Source organism: Carassius auratus, unplaced genomic scaffold, assembly GCF_003368295.1.
Source record: "Carassius auratus strain Wakin unplaced genomic scaffold, ASM336829v1 scaf_tig00214629, whole genome shotgun sequence".
Taxonomy (NCBI): Eukaryota; Metazoa; Chordata; class Actinopteri; order Cypriniformes; family Cyprinidae; genus Carassius; species Carassius auratus.
In genome coordinates, this window is record NW_020527743.1 from 26,840 (window position 1) to 46,552 (window position 19,713).

Consider the following 19,713-nt stretch of genomic DNA (forward strand, 5'->3'; position numbering starts at 1 on the left):
GAGAATGGGAAGAGATGTTTCACTTGTGACGAGGAGGACTGTTCACACACAGTGAGTTGTCAGGGAAATGAAGACTACTGCTTCACTGCATACAGTAAGAATTTACCAATGAAAAGTTTTGTCTAGTTGACACTTCTCCCTGTCAATGCATCTCTATAATTCACCTTGAATCTGTTTTCTTTCTTTTTATTTACTAGAAAATCACTCTCAATATCAGCATCAATACCAACCACAGACTGTAAAAGGATGTGCCTCTACATATATCTGTTACAATGCAATAGAACAGTTAGAGCTGGGTGAAAACATCAAATGTTGTTCAGGGAATCTGTGTAACGGTGTTCAGAGCGTCTCTCAGAGCTTCCTGTTCCTCTGCTGTTCTCTGCTCTCCTTCATCCTGCTGCACTGAATCCAGCAGCAAAGACCCTTCACATCAGCCACAATCTAATTAATTACTTAAAAAAATAAACCATTCATTTTCTGAGATCAGTTGGATATTTTTTAATCCATGAAATAAAAACTAAATACTGGGGGAGTTCTAGAACAATACAAATGTTGGATTATTTTTATTTAACAATAAAAAATAAAAAAAAGAACAAGCATGGTTCATCATCATGTATTACACAAACGATGTACACTATGCATAATTATAATATTAAATAAATAAATAAATAAAACTCCAACAAAAAATCAGCCATATGTTTCCAGACATGAAGCCCCAGTGTTGCATAAAAGGTTTAGACTAGTTTTACAATCATTATTTATCCTCATGCCATGAAGATTTGCTTTTGGTTGTTAAATTAGAAAGAAGCAAGTCAAGATTTTTTCCTTGCAAGACAGAAAAGCCCACTATTCTCAGCAAGACACTGTGCAAACTTAAAAAAATATATACAAGACAATACACAGAGACACTTGCATGACCATAAATCCGCTGCTGCTTGTGCAAAATCATTATAGAAAACATTACAGTGTTTGGAGCTACAAAGGCGCTTATGTTTGCATGATATATCTAAAAGTGTGTGTAAATCTCAAATTGCATTTACTCATTTGTCATGCCTTCTCCACATTTTTTAACACAAATTTGACAAGACTCACTCTTTATTCAGGAAAATGCAGCTGCTCCCATGAATAACTTTGATCTTCTTGCATATTACTTAGTAATTCCTATTTTATATCCTATTTTATTCCTGTTTTATCCCTTGCTTTCACAATGTGCAATCCACCCTGCTCTAAACAGAATCGAAAATTACTTATATCACAGAATTTATGATGGATAGTATGTACATTGCACAGGCCTTGTTTTTCTTCAAGCCATGAGAAATTAGATGTCCTGTGTATCCAGCAGGGGGCAACGGCTGATCATTGTATATTCATTTAATCCAATAGTGACCGTAAAAGGGAAAAAACTTCCTGCAAATATGGAAAAGATAATCAAATATGTGCAGTTTGACGTGATTAGTGCAATTTGTCACATGACCAGAGCAGTTTATGATGATGATTGCTGCATCAAAGCTCTAAAATGAAAGGCTAGTAAAGTATGTTAACATAAAGATATGGCAAAGATTTTTTTTCTCTACACACTGTGTTTAAGCTGGCTAGTATTAATAAATGAATTAATATATATTCAGTTTTGTTGAGTGGTCATTGAATGAGTAAACATCTTGATGGGAGAACAGTCAACAATATAAATCCAGTTGTAGCTGTTAGTGAAAACTAAAAGTTCAAACGTTACGAAAATGTACAATATTTATGTTGCAATACTGGTAGCACTAATATTAAGATTTGATTATATATTTTACAAAAAAGAAACAATTTTGAAAAACTTTGATTGTATTTTTTGTCTTTCATCTCAGTATTCCTATCAATGTTGTATAACTTTTTTTTTTATGTTAGCATAATATTAACTGTTTTTTGAATGTGATCAAACAGTTTAAAATAGCTGGGCTAAGATATAAAACATTTTTTATGACTGCAGAGATATGTTAATTCAGTGTATACATTTTCCCATTGGTCGCAATTTTTCACCAAAAAAAAAAAAAAAAATCTACAAATAATTATTGATTATTTCAAAGGGTTACTAATGACACATTATTTTGTTATTTTCATGTCTGGGAAAAATGTGTAATTAAACGGGTTAATTGTTAGAATTTTTGGTATTTTAGTCTATTTACAAGCAAGACATTTACGTGTACAGTTGCTAACATGAAACTTAAAAAATAAATTTAAAAACACAGATGAAACAGACTCATAACCTTTTTTAATGTTTACAATATTATCTGTACTGTTATTGATCTTGAATTACAATTAATGTATATATTTTTATATCTCCATTAAATGAGTTTAAAGTTATTCAGAATCGTATTAATTTATTCTACTAAATGCCTTTGTGTTCTTAAAATCAAATTCAACAAACAATGTCATATTAATAAATTATTTAAAAGTTATTTTAATTCATATGCAATTCGACTGTTTTTCATATTACATTGTTCACTGTTACTGTTCAGAAGATTATAAAAACGTAATTCCATTTTCTTGCTTTGACGCCCACAATTGACTTGACAGCCAATAGGGGTGAACCAGAGGCGGGCTAACCGACCTTTTCCGTCCAATCATCTTACACGGCTCAACAACGCAGCGCACTCATCGCCACGAAATATTTGTATTTTTCACAAAACAAACCGTCAATATTGGAAGGTTACCAGGCAATATCAGCAAAATAAATTACTATTTATAGGTTTCCCCCGTATGATTCAATACTATAAATATTTATAAGATAAGCTTTCTCCCCCGAACCGCCCATCTCCTTGAACTATGCGCGTGCTCGCACGGTGATGTCACGATTTTTAAAATGGCGGTTCCAACGTCTGCTTTGAAATTACATTCATAATCTACCGCTCATAATTCAAAAATAATACAACGGGCGTCATGTTTTGACAGAAATATTGTTCACAGATAAAACGAAACACTCTTATTTCGATCCAGAATGGATTCGGTGGTTGGAGAAGATCAAACGCTGCCGTTTGACATCAATCTGAGGTGAAGCGCTTTATTTTTTTCATTTCTGTCAAGAGTCTGTCAGGTAACGTTAGCATATTAGCATGAGGGGAGAGAACATTTAAAATAATCGCGAAAATAGTTCCTACCAAATGTTTTCAACCTGTTATTCATCATTAGACTTTTAAAATGTCTAGTGGTAATCCACTCGACAGATAACACTATAGAGATGAGGTAAAGTTAGAATTTCAGCTCATTAAACTATCCCCCGAAGTCCTTAAGATAGCTAACGTTTATTGTTTTTAAGATTTGTATGACTTCATTTAACCCTTATCATGATTTATTTGGTGAATGGGATGCTTTCATTCTATATTATCTCAGAAATTATGCATTTGTTGCTGCATTTGTGTACACTTTCATCCGTCTGACATTTAACTGTAATGTGTTCTTGACAGCTGCAAAGACGAATTTCTAAAAGTCTATAAAGTTAACTTAGTTGGTTTCATTCATTTTCAATTAATAAATGAATGTGCTTCCAATATATGCACGTTATACTTAAGAATGTTTAATATTTTTCTCTTTGTATTGAATCCAAACAAGTCTGAATCCAGCCTTTATGGTTATTATTATATATTGCTGATCATGAGTGTGTGGAGTTTTGAATCTAAAAGCCTTCATGTTAAAAACCAAACACACATGATCCTCTCGGTTAAATATAGCAGGGACTCGATCTATAAAGCATCTGGGCACACGTGGCTGTTTTTGACGTTTACTGCAGTCAGGAAATATGTTGGAGAGTCAATACATTCACAAACCGTTATCTGACAGGGATCATTAAATATTTATATTGGAGTATATTAATAATATTTTGTATGCATCAAATGCAGTGCTTTAAATATAACCGTCTGCATTAAACTGGAACTGTCATGCATTAAAACGGATGTATATTTGCATAAAACAATATTGCAGTTAATAAAGTCGTATGCATTGAATGCAGCCCAGATCGAATTTAAGCAGACTTGAAGAGTTAGTTTATTAGAGTACAGACAGCATTAACGCATTCAGTTTCAGTTTCTAAAGGGGCTTTAGTCGTGTTGTTGAGCAATGCTGACAGACACACAGAGAGAGAGAGAGAGAGAGAGTCCCTAGCTGCTGTTATGTGTTGATCATGCGCTGTCATAGTAGAAAACATATTACTTCCTTCCTGGAAACAGCAAATAGCGGAATAGCGCTCCTGTTTATTGTCTGACGCCTTGATCTCTATATTTTACCTTTCTGTGGCCATATGAACATGAAGGAGTGATGTAGGTAGGTTGTAACTCTGTTACACCTGTGATGCTTTTGTATAGAGTTAGTGCTGTGTCTGTGTATTTGTAGTAGATCACTGCTTTATTCTAGAGCTCAGACTTTGTCAAGTTCAGCAGCAGGTCTCTAATGGGCAGGAGTTGAAGGACTCTTGGCTTTGATGGTCAAGTTAGAGACTGTCTGTGCTGTCCTGATGGTTGTGTTGTTGCAGTGTCACCTTTATAAAGCAGGTGGTGAGCCTGGGAGGAAACACAAGACGAAAGCTGATAGCAGTCAGCTGCTTGATTCTCTGACATCTGAGAGGAACATTAACCAATTTAAATTATTTCTGAGACTAACTCATATGTGAACCCGTAAGATAGTTATATAATAGTTTGTGTGTGTCTTCCTGTGGCTAGCACAATGCTAACGGTGCAGGAAAATGTGAGAAGAGGAAGTTGTTTGGCTGTGATGTGTTAAAGGGGTTGTATCCATTTGGCTTCATCCATCCTGCTCAAAATACAGTAGATTAAAATAAACAGGTGGACAATAGTGGTGTTGAGAGACACTGTTTACAGTGTTATTGAGCAGAGTTGCACTTGCTATTGTCTGCACATGAATGTGGTTTCATGAGTGCTATATGAATGTAATGGAGTTTTTGTAAACAGACATAGGATGTAGTGCTCATTTGGGAGTTGTGCTGGGCTTTCAATGGCTGATGCTCGTGGACATTTGGCTGATTTGAGAGGAAATTACTAGAGATCAAGCAGTAATCAGTAACTGGTGTCTAGATCTTAAAATAACACTTAAACTCAAAATGTTTATGTTGGTCAATATCTATTTAACTCCTTTGTTACTTTAAAGTTAATTTCAGCTAGTTGCCAATGCATCCTTTAGTTAAACTTACTTAATATAGCCTACTAAAACTAAAATTGAAATAAATGTAATAAACTGTGTAGACATAAAACATTTTAACTAATAGCTAAAATTGCAAAGAAAATTGAAAATGTAAGATAAAAACAAATTCAAAATTTTAATAAAACTTCTTCACTCTAGTATTTAAGAAAAAACAAACCAGCGAGGTTAATTTTTATGATATTTGATTTACATAATCCAATTTATTAGTAATAAGAAATCAAATGTCTGAATTAAAATGAGTGATTTTTTTTTTATTTTTAATTTTTTTTTATTCCGGATATTATTTGACTCAAAATCGGCTATATTGTTAGGTTCGATTTTGAAAATTCTATACTTTCGAATGTAAGTATTTGAAACACTTTTAAATAAAATGACATAAATTAGCAAATGCCACTAATTTCAAATATTGGCTATTAATTGTTATGGTTGAGATATTGGATGTATAAGAAGTAAGAGGCATTAGATTTCTTAGACCTGCGAGGCTCTTCAGTTTGACAGCTGCTCAGTCTTATGTAAGTTCAGTGTGCTGAGTGTCCCGTGGGCTTGCCGTAGCTCTGGGTGACTGTCAGAGGAGCAAAGGGGATTGAATTTGCTTGGGAGCCAAGATTTTACAGCAAATACACACCAACACAACTTAAACATGCTGTAATCTGTACATTCACATTAGTTTCTGAAGGCCTGCTTACATCATGCTCTCGCTTGTAGCCAGTGCTGCACTTTAAAATGGTTATGAAAGCACACACACACACACTCTTTATTTCTGCTCCTGCCTTGAGGTTGAGTTATGAAAAGCGTCCACAGACGTATGCATTGTCTGTCCTCTCAGTGTTTGTGTGTTTTTCCATGAGCTGGATAGTAAAATAGAATAGACGCTGTAGTGTAACCGCTGGATATTTGCACCTGCTTCATGGATGAACGCTGACAGTTTTGTGGCTTTGTTGTGGTTGCTGTGTATTTGTCTTACTGTTTGGCTTTTTTTACATTTTTAAATTTGTGTTTGGCTCTTTGTGTTGTGTGTGTGTGTGTTTCTGTTGCAGTATTTCCAGACTGCCAGAGTCTCTAAACAGCGGCAACTTCAGCATGGACGACATGACAGGTACAAACACCCTCATGTCTCATAATGTAATCTGATAACGGAAAACACAAATGAGAGGATGTAGATCTGTGTACTTTAGCACATTTAGGACTTAAGCCTCTGTTGAATCATCGAGAATAAGATGAAAAGACCATTATTTTGTTCTTCCCTCCAGCCTTTTACCTTTAACTCTGTAATGAAGACACACAGTCTGACACCCTTGTTTTATTTCTTTCTGATGTCTGTCCTTGCGTATTAAACCACATGGTCTTAATCAGATTTTCATCAAAGCCTCAAAGGGTCATATGAAAAGAAGTGAGACATTTCTGGAGTGAACCAAAAAGTGTTCATTTGTTCATCTGTTGTCTTGTCGTCTGCAGCGCCTCTGTTTCCAGGGCAGAGGATGTCTCCAGCCAAAGCTCTGACTATGAAAGATTATGAGAACGTAAGTACTACAATATTACAATTTTAGATTTCTTATAATGAGAGAAAAAGATGTCTAAATGCTGTTTCGGTAGACATCTCACTAGGGCCATGATCTAGATCCCTCAGTTTTCCACTGGTCATCTGAAAGTTTTAGATCCCACCATTTTTCCACAGTTTTCCTGACATTTTTGTGTTCTGCACACGATTCAAATACTCTGCTCTCCACCCAAATTTAAAAGCTGCTGTCGGTTAATGAAGATTTGCTGAAAGAACTCGCAGCTCAATTGGATTTGATTTAGAGCTGAAACAACGAATCGATTTAATCGATTAAAATCGATTATTAAAATAGTTGTCAACTAATTTAGTAATCGATTCGTCGCTAAATAAACTTTATTTGCCATAAGCGGCTCATTTCGTGCATATTTCAAATCTGCGGTGACCAAAGTGTGGCAGTAATGAGCCACCGGAGGTTTTACTCAGCCAGTACAGCAGGTGAAGTAGCGAATAGCCAATAGCTGGCCTCGTTTTATGTCACGTGCTTCCCGAACAGCGTCTCTGCAGCATTCAGCGGGAAGTGGGAGTACTTTACTTTGAGCCTTCAAAATGAAGAGTAACCTGTAAACTCTGCACTACTGAACTGTTTAAGGGGCCGTTCACATATCGTGTCTTTTGCGTGCTCAAGTTCGTTATTTCCAATATAGGCGCGCAGTATGCACTCTCATAATGGAAGCGACGCGGTCGCGACACGCACGCGGTGCGATGCGCCCGTTTTTCCAGGCGCGTCCACACCGCATCCATTTATCCTTTGCTGAAATTTCCGGGTCTTCATGGAGAGGGCACGTCATGGAGAGAGCACGTCATGGTTGCTTAGCAAAGGCAGACGCCTCAGCGGCGCTTCTGCCCGAGCGCTTTGGAAAGAAGGAGAAAGCGGCGCGACTAGCGTTTTCCACGCGTTTTTAGGTGCGATATGTGAACGGCCCCTAAGAATTTTATTTGTGCAGATTCTCCAGTACAAGGTTGTTTGCAAATGTTTAATCGTAAAAGCTGATAACATTGCTTTTTAACAGTTAACATTTAAAGCTTTAAAACATGTTATGTGATCAGTTTGTCGTTTACCAGTTCATAATTCAGATTTGCAGCCTAATTATGACTGAATGAGAGAGGTAAATGTTTGAGTATATTTAAAATGCACTTCTTTTCTAAGTATTCACTGCTCTTTTTCACACAGCAGGTTTTTTGTGTGTCCCAATTTTTTTTTTCTGGACAACCTTCTGATGGATTTTACTTTAAATTGTGAGTTCCATTCAGGTTTCATGCCATTGGCACTTTTTTTTCGAAGGATTGTTTACAATTTCACAGCATAAGCTATAAAGCTTTTTCCCAGTAAATAATAAAATACAATGCACTGCAATTTTATTCTGTTTTATCCTTATACTTCTTGAAAATATGTTCTCAAAGATTCCTTAAGCTTTGTCTGGGATGTTAAACTACTTTAGGAGCTCTAAGGACTGCCATGGTGAAAACAATATTTGAAATCTCCTTGTGAATTTTGCTAGAGTATGGGTCAGTGTTTTGATTGCAGAAGAGTTCGACAAAGGATTACTAACATAATAAAACAACTCCAGGTATATTTTTGATGAGGATATGACAATGCAAAATGGTTAAAATTTCTTAAAAATCTATGCTGAATGATAAAGACCCTTTATTAATAATTTACTCGGGGAAAAAATTGAAAAAACTAAAATATAAGTACATAAACCGATTAATCGATTAATCGTAAAAATAATCGACAGATTAATCGATTATCAAAATAATCGTTAGTTGCAGCCCTAATTTGATTTGATTTTGGTCAATGGTAAAGAATACGGCCTTGACTCCCGTTGCATGTTCATACAGACGGTATTCTAAACAAAAACTGACAGTGTGAATGTAGCCAATGCGTTGAAATATTCTGAAATATGGAACAATATATTAAACATGTTTTTCTTTTCATAGCAGACAGGGCAGATATGCAAAGACAAAGCAACACATGTAGATTTCCTTTCAGCATTTCTGTTGATTTATCAAAATCAGAACCTTTCTAAATGCTTTTTTTTATGGTTTGGAACTAAACCCTTTTGATTATGTGCTAATAAAGAACTAAGTTTGAGTAAACTTGCTTAATGCTAGATTAAAGGGATACCCCCCCCCCCCCCCCCCCCCCCCCCAAAAAAAAACAAAAAAAAAAAACAAGCAAACACTCATCTCCAGGCCATCATCCAAGACATGGATGAGTTTGTTTCTGCATTGAAAGAGATTTGGAGAAATGTAGCATTATGTCCCTTGCTCACCAATGGATCCTGTGCAGTGAATGGGTGCCGTCAGAATGGGAGTCTAAACGGCTGGTAATCCACACCACTCCAGTCCATCCATTAACACATTTTGAAATCAAAAGCTTTGTGTTTGTAGGAAAGAAATCCATCATTAAGCCATCACTTCTGGTCAAAATAATACTCTTTAATCCATAACACTTCATTCAGTAAAAATAAAAATCAATTCCCTGTTGTTCTCCAACATTACCAATAGAACTGTTTTGGAGCATTTTTGCTTGTAAATGGTTCTTGATCTGTTCATAATTCTCTACTGATTCAGACAAGACAATTGTCACCGGAGGAAGTGTGATGATAGACTCGGTTTGAAGTTAAAAACATCTTGATGGATTTGTTTCTTATAAACATGCATGCAGTATGTCATATTATTTTGTTTATCGGCTGTTTAAACTCATTCTGACAGCACCTGTTCACTGCAAAGGATTCTTTTTTCCAAGTAAGTGATATAATGCTAAATTTCTTAACATCTGTTTTGATGAAGAAACCAACTAATCTGATTTTGAGTACATTTTCAGTACATTTTTTTTTAACTTCATTTTTAACAGGTCGGTATGCAACTAATATGGTTTCTTTGGCAGAAACGATATTCTGGGATGGAATAAATCTGCCTGTCCATTTAAGGAAAAGTGCTTATTTCTTTGTACTAAGATAAAGATCTGTGTGCATTCCTGTGTGTGTCCGAATGAGAGAAAGTGTGTTTGTGCTGTAGAAACACAGAGATCTTTCAAAGCGGGGTACAGCTGCCCATCACTGTGGTACTTGTGCTTATTCCACACTCTCTCGTTCTATTTGTATATCTTTCTTCCCTTCCCCCTCTTTCTGCCCCAGATGTTGACTTGAAAAACGCTCGGAGTACAATGACGCACAGTTCACTGCCCTGCCAGTCTGTCTCTCTCTCTCTCACACACACACACACTCTCTCATGTCAGCCCTCATTACTGACCCACACACAGCCTGTTATAGTCGCTCTGTTTCTCTTTTAGTTCTCGTCTCCTCCCTCCCCATCTCTCTTTTAGTTATAAGGAGAACAGCTTTCCTTATGTTTATTCATGAATGAGTTTGAATATTATAATAAAGAAGCCAAAATGAAGAAGGTTTTCTCCAGTTCGTTCTGGTTTTGTGAACTAGATCAGTTGTAAGATCTGACTCAAAAGAATCACGTTCATGAATGTCACAGGAAAACTACAATTCTTTTGTGAATAACAGAATAAATTCCAATTTGTTCTTTAAAATATTCCACACATATTGCTTACATAGAAGCTTTGTGTACATATTCTTCTTGTTTGTATTGTCTGTGTAAATAAGGAGTATTTTGGGAATAATTCCAATGGTTCCCCTGCAGCAAATCACCGCTCTGAAGAAGGAAAACTTCAACCTGAAGCTCAGGATCTATTTTCTGGAAGAACGTGTGCAGCAGAAATGTGACGACTCCACCGAGGACATTTACAAAACGGTGATTGACACGCACTGTCACATGCATACAAGTACACACATGGCACAGTTCACCTCTTTATATTAAAGCAAACAGTTGTTTTGTGCTTGTTGATCTCAGTTTTTCATTATTTTAAGTATCTTGTCTGTTTGTGTAGAACATTGAGCTGAAGGTGGAGGTGGAGTCAATGAAACGAGATCTGGCTGAGAAACAAGAACTGCTTGTGTCCGCATCGTAAGTGCTGCCCACTTGTTTACTTCCTATTTTTACTAATCATTGGTACAACATGATAGAGCATGAAGTGATAAATCCTGTTTCTTCCTCTGATTGTTTGCTGAAAAATTGCTACTTTTTGTTTTTATCTGTTTTTTTTTTTTGACAGTTTTAAAGTGTAGCTCCACCCTTTGTCAAATTCATTGATCCAGAATTTAATTCCACATAGCCATTAAACATCAAATTATTCTGATTGACTGTCAATTCATTTCCTAGTTGAAACCTTTTGCTTTAAGGTAAAAATTCACTATATACCAAAAAAAAAAATCATTTGATTTCAGTCTATTTTACTGATATGGCGCATAATATAAAAAAAATAACTCCATCTGGTTATTACTCATTTGTGCTTTCAGGTGAAATATTTACAATTGAACACATGTAGGAGGCAGTAGATATAAGACATGGATCTAAATGATGTGTGTTTGTGTGTGTAGGAAAGCTTTAGAGAGTTTAGCGAGTCGAGGTGTTGATGATGGCAGAGAGAAAATGCATAGAGAAATGGATTCACTCCGAGAAGCTTTCAGCGCTCGGATTCAAGACCTCGAGGAGGTAAAACAAACCCTAGAACAGTTATAAAAAATGCTTTGGAAGTGTCCTCCAATTTAGTCATTGCTTTCTTTAGTCTCTGCAAGCTGCCCAAGAGGAGCTGGAAAGCATGGCCACCATTGCTGAAAAGGAGAAGCTGAAAAATCTTGGATTGGAGAAAGAGCTGCAAGCTGCCAAACAGTCAGGACCCCCAGCGGTTTCAGGCTCCGCCCCCGAACGGGTCAGAGAGCTCCAGCAGGCCCTCCAGGAGAAGGAGAGGTGATTCAGAAAGAAATTAAATTACTGAAACATCTCCTTACATTAAAAAAGAGTAACTATTAACATATCCCTGATATGATTTCCAAAGTGTTATTGAGCAGCTGCGGGTGTCACTCAAGAATCAAGACGCCATGATTGGAGAGCTTCAGAACAATGACCCGAAACAGCCAATGACAGAGCAGATGGCACAGCTGAAATCTCTTATTGGCCAAAAAGACAGTCAACTACAGGTAAGTCTTTTAAAACTGATTTATGGCCTGCTCAAAATTCCTAAGGCTGCATAAAAGCCAGATTAAATTATACCAGTTCTGAGTCACTTCAGGCTCTAGTATGAAAATATAAAGTTGACATTGCTGTGTAAATGCATTTATTTAATCTCATTACACAGATGGACCGTAATGTCCAGTTCAGAAGTGCTTCTGTGCTACTTTTGCATTGTAAATTTGGTGTTTGTTTTGTAAATCGCAACAGCTTTCATACATCAAGGTAAATGCTATCTGTAACGCACATGAAAAAACTCAGAGTAATGTTTTGTTTATATTACAGGCTCTTAGGGAAGAGCTAGACCGTGGGAGAGAAAATGCAGAAAGAGACAAAGAGGTAAGCAGACAGCTAGTCCCATTGTGTTGCCAGAGTATTCCTCTTTCTGAGTACTTTTATAGAGTAAAATTAGCATGTAGGCTAGCCAGCATGATGATATCGGCCTGTGTGATTCATTGGGCGGCTGTTTCATACATGACAGAAAATTGTTGTAAAGTGAGAAAGGAGCTTGAAGCAATTGAAATTTGATTCATCCATTCCACCAGCATCACAATTTCAGGGTTTTCTTTATGCACTCGTAAGCATAATAGTTTAAATTAAATATTCATTTATCTGATGCACTCTAAAGTCCTATGTCATAATTAAAAATGACAGGACAGCCAAAGAGTGTGAGAACCCTGTCGAAGGGCATGTGCTAAGCTGGATTAGCAGATCAACAGCAGTCTGTGACTGTAGCAAATGCAAATCAAACATGAAAAGGTTGGACAGTTGTGTGCATTTGTTTGGTTTCAACCTTTCAAACTTTTGACGGTAGGATATTTTGGGTGTTCGACATGCAATACTTTATGAGGTTTGTAAGTGATTTTTAGTCATTGCTAAGTGGTGGTTATATGTTCTTGCCGATGTCAAGAGTCCACTCAAAAATTTCAGATATTCTGCTCTGTAGATATGACTGAGGTCCCTCCTTCAGTGCTAATCTGTGAGATTTTCAAGTGAACAAAGATTTGCAATCTAAGATGTCATTCATGTCCATAAACACAATAACATTGTGGCACTAGCTATGCATCAAAGATTAATACTTGGTGTTTGGGGGTTTGTTTGGATTATCAGAAATATACTGTTTCATGCATAAGTGTGACCTGCAACATCCTCAAATCACTGTAGGAACATCAACGGCCCAAATACAACTCTTCTCATCGGACTCCTGCTGAGCTGAGTGGATTACTGCGTGTATGTGTGTGTGTTACAGCCGTTGTGCACATCACCCAAAGGATTTCCTGTGTGTGTTAGAGGATTAAAGGGTTTAAATCTGCGTGTGGGCAGAGCATAGTCAGCTCCGATTCAGTGCAGAGCAAGACGGAAGGAAAAGCATTGAGGCAGATGCATAGCAAGATAGTATGCGTACAGATCAGAAGTTTGTTGTGTTAGTCTGGTGAACATGCGTGACCCATGCCGTGTGTGTGGCGTGTGTGTGCAGGGAGGTCAGTGTCGCTGGTTGTTCAGCGCATGTGGCCGTCTGAGGTTGGCAGTCATCCTTTCGCATGTGTTGGGCTTGGAGTTGCAACGAGACGGCCACAGCGAGTTTCTCTGCGGAAAATGCGTGTTTTTACTCGAGCGCATTGTGCAATGCGACGTCGCCATTGGACAGCTGCAGGAAACGCATGCCGCTCAGCTGCAGCGGATGCAGAACGACAGAGATGGACTGAAAGCGCAAATCACAAACAAGTACAGACAACATAACCAACACAAAATAAGTGGAAACGTACCTCTTAAACAGGAAGTTCAGACTGGAACAAGCTTAAATACTTCAAAGCAGCTGCAATGCATTCGACGAGCTCAACCTGTTCAACCAAAGCAGCAACAAACACGGATTGCCAGTGTCCAAGACAAACTAGGAAGAAGTCAAGGGCTTGTTTCTGTGAATTCAGATGGTGAAGGCCAACAGGAGAAGTTTAAAGGTCGATTGAGGAGGTGTGTGAGTCTTGAGCCGCTTAGTAAAACAGATCGTTCTCAACGTTCAAAATTACATTCTTCTTCACATAAAATTTAAAAACCACTGGCGTGCCAGTAACCCGACCTCGTTCTCTTAGTCGCGACTATTTGGACGTCGTAAATAAGAAGAGCGCTTTGATTTCACGCTCAACTTCCCTCCAATCAGTGGCCCTGGAGCAGTATGACCACGCCCACATCAGTGCATCACCCCTCAGACAGACACGCCCACTGAGAGGCTCCACCCCCACAACCGTAGAAACGACCTCGCTGGTGTGTGATATACTGCAGCTCTTGAAGAGTGTGCAAGGAGTGCGGCCTGTCCCACGATGCAACAGTAGCAAGATTCCAGTATTAAAATATCCGAGTTATATACATGGAAACACCCACAGCGGTGTGTCTTGGAAATTGAAGCTGGAGAGAAGTCTGAGAGAGATGGAAGAGGATTTTAATGATGAATACATACCTGTTAAACAGGAGGTACATCACTTCTACACAGATTTTGATGACTCTCTGACTTCTCTAATTTTAGCTAGGATGTTAGGGCACTGCTTACCAGTTTTTAGCGGCAAATTAAATACATGTTTTTTTTTGTGTTTTTTTTGCAGATGTTTGTTGAAAGGCAGAATGAACTGAGCAGATTGGAGCAGAAAACCAGGCAGCTGACCGAAGAACTGAACACGGCCAAAAGCAGCAGCCAGACCCTCAAACACACGCTAGAAGAAACGGAGAGAGAAAATAAGGTAAATCCTCTGCAGACAAACCCTCTCTGCATATAAGCAGACTATGCCAGGGTTTGTATTGGCTAAAATAACAGAAATGATATAAGCCTCTTTAACAATGCCGGTAGTAATTTTAGAAATTGGTTCCATGCATACATGAATTCTAAGCAGAAATTGTCATTGAATTAACAGCAAAGTATTGTGCTGAAGTCTCATTGGGTTTCCTCTGTGTTTTAGGCTCTTTCTGATGAGCTGCAGGAGAGAGAGATCGAACTGTCTGCAGAGAAGAAGAACTCTCTGAAACGAGACAAAAACCATCCAGGGTCTCAGTCTGGTTCTCAAAGAGAAGGAGAAAGAGGTGTGACGCAGTCAAACATTAAAACTGTTTGATGTATTTTTTATTTTTATTCTATCAACAAAATTTCAGCATTATAGAAGAAAAAAAGTAGGGCAACTCAGAGCAAAATAAAACAAGTACTTGAATAAAAATGTATGGTAACACTTTAGAATAGTGTCCAATTCTCACTTAAAACTAGTTGCTTATTAGGAATGCCTATTATTAACATATTGGCTGTTTATTAGTGCTTATAAAGTACATATAATGCATGACATCTATAATCCTTCCCTATACCCTACCTTATAAACTAATAATAAGCGTCAAATTGGGAGTTAATTGAGTTATGTCATAATTAATGCTTAAAATAAAGTGTGACTAAATTTAAGTCTGCAGCAAATGTTATAAATTTGGGTTTGAATTTAAGCAATCTTTCTTGTTAATGTCGTATTTACTTGACAATGGTTTTTATAATGTATTTGAAAACAATCTCATATGAATTGAGTTTTCACTTAAAAAACTAGAATGCTTTTGACAACAAAAACTACTAAAATGTGGTTTTACCTATATATATCCTTCTTTATTTCAGATCGAGGGTCTATCTGGTGATCTTGAAGAGAAAGATCAGGCTCTTGCTAAGGCTCGAGAGGCCCTTCATAAAGCCAAACTACAGAAGTATCAGGTATGTGTGATTGTGCACTTTTCAGTGGTGAGTTAGAACAGATTGACAACTGTAGCTACTAAGTTGCTCCTCGTCACTAATATAGTAGATGGGTGAAGGATTTGTGTAATGAGTGTGTTATGTTCTTCCGTTTGTTCCAGGGGGCTGAAGACCAGCAGTCTTTACTCCTGGAGCAGCAGGCTGAATTATCACGGCTCCCAGGCGGAGGCTCACTCCTCGCTGCTGGAAGCCCAGAGGCTGCAGCGTGTGCTGGGCAGCAGAGATTCAGAGGCTGTGCCTTCTTCAGCAGGTCAAACTAGAACTAGAACAAGAGCTGGAGCAGCTACAGCAACAGAAGAAGAAGGGAGACAAGACAATTAATGTGAGGAGCACAGACATTGTATTGTAAAAACGAAATACTTATGTCATTACAAAGAAATACTACATATGATTTTAATTAAAATATTCAGATTAACCACAATTTTTAATGATATTACATTCTTTTTTATGTTTTTGCTTTCGTCTGTTTATTGCAGGATCTTCAGAACCAGTTGAAGAAGCTAAACGGAGCTCTTGCTGACAGAGAGAACGCTCTAGAACAACAGCGTCTAGAACAGCAAGAGCAAAAACCGCGCAGCTGAACAAAAACTACAGAACACCATAGAACGACTCACAGCTAGTCTGAATCATAAAGACCAGCAGCTGCAGGTACACACACACACAACACACACAGAGCTTACACACAACACCTCTGCTTTTTTTACTTCATTCCTGTTTTTTCAGGACTATATGAACATGGTTAAAGATCTGGAGAAGAACAGAACTCAGGAGGAAGGTGATCCCATGGTGGATAAACTGAGAGCACGACTCAAGGGAGAAAGAGAAAGCACTTGAGGTTTGTGGCTCTTCCTTTATTGTTTTCTGTATTTAAACACAAGTTTTGAAGGTACAGTACCATAAACCACCTGCTTAACCAGATAATGATTCCAGGTGGATGGTTGTATGTTAATGATTTGTGTTTCTCTGTTTGTGTCAGCAGAATATTAAGCACAGTTGCCAGCCTTGATTATCATAAATATCGACCACTTGAGATTTTTGTGTGCTTTATTCTCTGTGAGCAGAAAGCCTTGGATGAGAAGTTTGCAGCGTGGAGGAGAAAGAAAATGAGATCCATTTGCTGCAGCTGAGCTTGAGAGAGAAAGAAAGAGACGTGGAGCGTCTCAACAACCTGCTCTCACACAACGAGGAGACTATCAATGTAAGACTGTGTTTTTGTGTGATTAGAGAGAGATTTTAAATTGGTGAATGTTTAATTTCTTCACATAAAAGTGCTGATCTAGAATCAGATGCTAATGGTTTCTCTCTGTGTAGAGTTTTGATGCACTAATAAAGGAAAGAGATCTGGAGCTGCAGCAGCTGTTGAACTCGCTGAAGAATCTTCAGAGGTGTAAAGACGAGACTGAGCAGAACCTCCAGAGAGCTCTGAGAGAGAAAGACGCCATTATACAGCACTTACAGCAAGCGCTGGACAACAAAACGAGAGACATGGAGGTACAACACGCACACTCAAGTTTTGGTGCAGACACAGACAGAATTTGCTAAGTGTGAAGGCATTTTCTCCTCACTTTCCAGGAGATGGCTGGTAGGGTTCTGAGCCAATCAGAGTCCCAGGGTCGTGACCTCGCAGAGCAGATGAGTCAGAGGTTAAAGGTCACAGAGGCGATGCTGTCCGAGGCAGTGAAGGACAGAGAGAGGCTAGTGACCGAGAACCAAGCCGCTGTACAAAACCTGCTGGCCACAATCAGCAGCAAAGACCAGCTTCTGAAGGTACTAGATGACCGGGTTATTTCACTATCATTGAGATACTATCATAGTTTTGTTCAAAAATATTTTAAGTAATTTCAGATTTAATTGAATAACTTTTTTTTTTGTATTTCAATTTTCACATCAATTTTTATATTTTAATCATATTGCTATTTTTTTAATTTCAAGTAATTTTTTTTTTTTTTATGGTTTTGATGCACTTGTACACTTGTGCTTGATATGTGTACTTATAAGCATCGTTTCCAATGCCTCAGAAATATCTGTTTTGTGTTTGCAGGAGAGTGCGGAGCGTCACGTACAGGCTCTGAATAATCGTGCAGGAGAACTGCAGGATCTTCGTAAGGAGTTGGCAGACACACAGCTGCAGCTCAGAAACGCACAGAGACTGAACGCTACAGCAACACAGGACGGCCATCTAGAGACCGCTGAACTCCGTGCAATGTTGGCGGAAAAGGATGCCCTCATTAATGTGAGACTTTGACCTGTAATCTTTTGATCACAAGGCTGTTTTCACACTCAAATCGATTGCTCAGTCCAGAAACGGAATTGCTTTAGTGTGCAAAAAACCTTCTTAAGACGTAATTTTGTGGTAATTAAATGCCAAGTGATGTTGTTCTGTTGCTTTTATAGAAACTGTTAGACCGTGGACAGGCGAAAGATCGCATCCTGTTGGAAATGAAGACGAGTGAAGCTCTTCCTCCTCAGGTGCTGGAGCTCAGACAGACCATTGAGGTGCTGCAGAAGAAACTTGAGGAAAGAGAAGGTGAGAGTGTGTTTGTCCTGTAAGAATATAACGGTTTTACAGTAAAGGTGCACATATAGGCAGATAATGGGGATATTTCTTGAAAAACATGGGTATTGTTAGAAATATGCCATGCTTCACTTAAATTCAACTTAAATGATATCTAGACATAACATTTGTTGTTTGTTTTTGAAGCTGAACTAAGCAGGCAAAACAGTGAGGACACTCTGGATATAACAACGGTCAGTAAGAAATCTGTGCTGATTTTGAAGAAAGAGCTCATAGAGAAAACAGAAGCTCTGAACGCCGCACTGAAGAGAGAAAACCAGCTCAAGGTCTTTAATTTGAGATCTTAATGGATTTGTTTTTTTGTGTGTTTCAACGTTTGAAGTTTTTAAAATAATTGTGTGTTTGTGACAGATTTCTCTAGCAGAGCTTCAGTCAAAGGTCTCAGACCTAGAGATGCAATTAGAGGGAAAGATAGCCAATATCGAGTCCCTGACATCAACACTCAACACTAAAGAAGAAATCATTACTGTGAGTAGAAATCACACTCACATATACCACCATTCAAACATTTTTTTTTTTTTAATCGAAAGTAATTAATACTTTTATTCAGCAAAGATGTATTAAATTTATCAAAAGTGACAATAAAACATTAAACGGTAAAAAATGAATCTTTCAAGGCACACCTAGCATGAGCCCATGAGGTTGGGTTACAGTATATGCTTCAGTCTGATTTTGTGGTCCATTGCAGGAGCTGCACCAGCGTTTGTCTCAAAGAGGGGACAGCCGACTTCCTCTGACCCGGGATCAAGCGTCCCAGCCGGGTGAGAGTGAATGCAGCATTACATCTCTCCCTCAGAGAGAAAGAACCATCATTGGGGGAGATCGCCAACAACAGGTAAATGTGAACACATGCATGCATTCTTTAAGCTGATCCATGCCAGCATCTGTAATGTTGAATGCCTTTCTTCTTTTGTAGGAGGTTGCATCTCTATCTGATCAGCTGACTGAGCAGACAGAGTTAAACGAGCTCTGAGAGCTGAGCAACATCTCTATTCTGACCTCATCAGAGCCGTCAAAGATCGTGACAGGTGTGTGACAACTAAGAGTTTGTAATGTGCTGTTAAACACTTGATACCTATATTTAAATGATGTTTTTTTTTTGTTGGTTTCAGTGTTGAGAGGCTGCAGGCTCTGCAGCTGGAGCTCACAGCTATATCACTCCTCAGACAGCAGCTGGAAAGTGGAGTCCAGATGAACACAGAGCTGAGAGATCAGCTACAGAAAGAGATCCAGAGAGCCAAACAGAGAGAAGGTGCAGAAAACCAGTCAGATGTCATGCTCTAATCTCCCAATATACCAAAAGAACCTTTTAGTTTGTTCAGCCAACAGTGATGCAGGGCTATAGTCAGTTCAAGGTCAGAGCTAAGGGCTTAATATTTTGCCCATCAGGTTGTTGATTTTCTGGATGGATCTTATTAATATCAGGACACACAGTTACAGCTCATCCAGCTTTTACATCATTATCCTTGTTCATCCGCACATAACCATGCTTTTTTTTTATTTGATATGAAGCTTTGCATTTATCTTTTTTCTGACTTG

At 38.1% G+C, this 19,713-nt stretch overlaps 1 pseudogene; it reads left to right on the plus strand.

Annotated features, from left to right (window-relative positions):
- Positions 1-2,822: 2,822 nt before the first annotated feature.
- On the plus strand, positions 2,823-19,552 carry LOC113092509 (myomegalin-like; annotated as a pseudogene).
- The last annotated feature ends 161 nt before the right edge of the window (positions 19,553-19,713 follow it).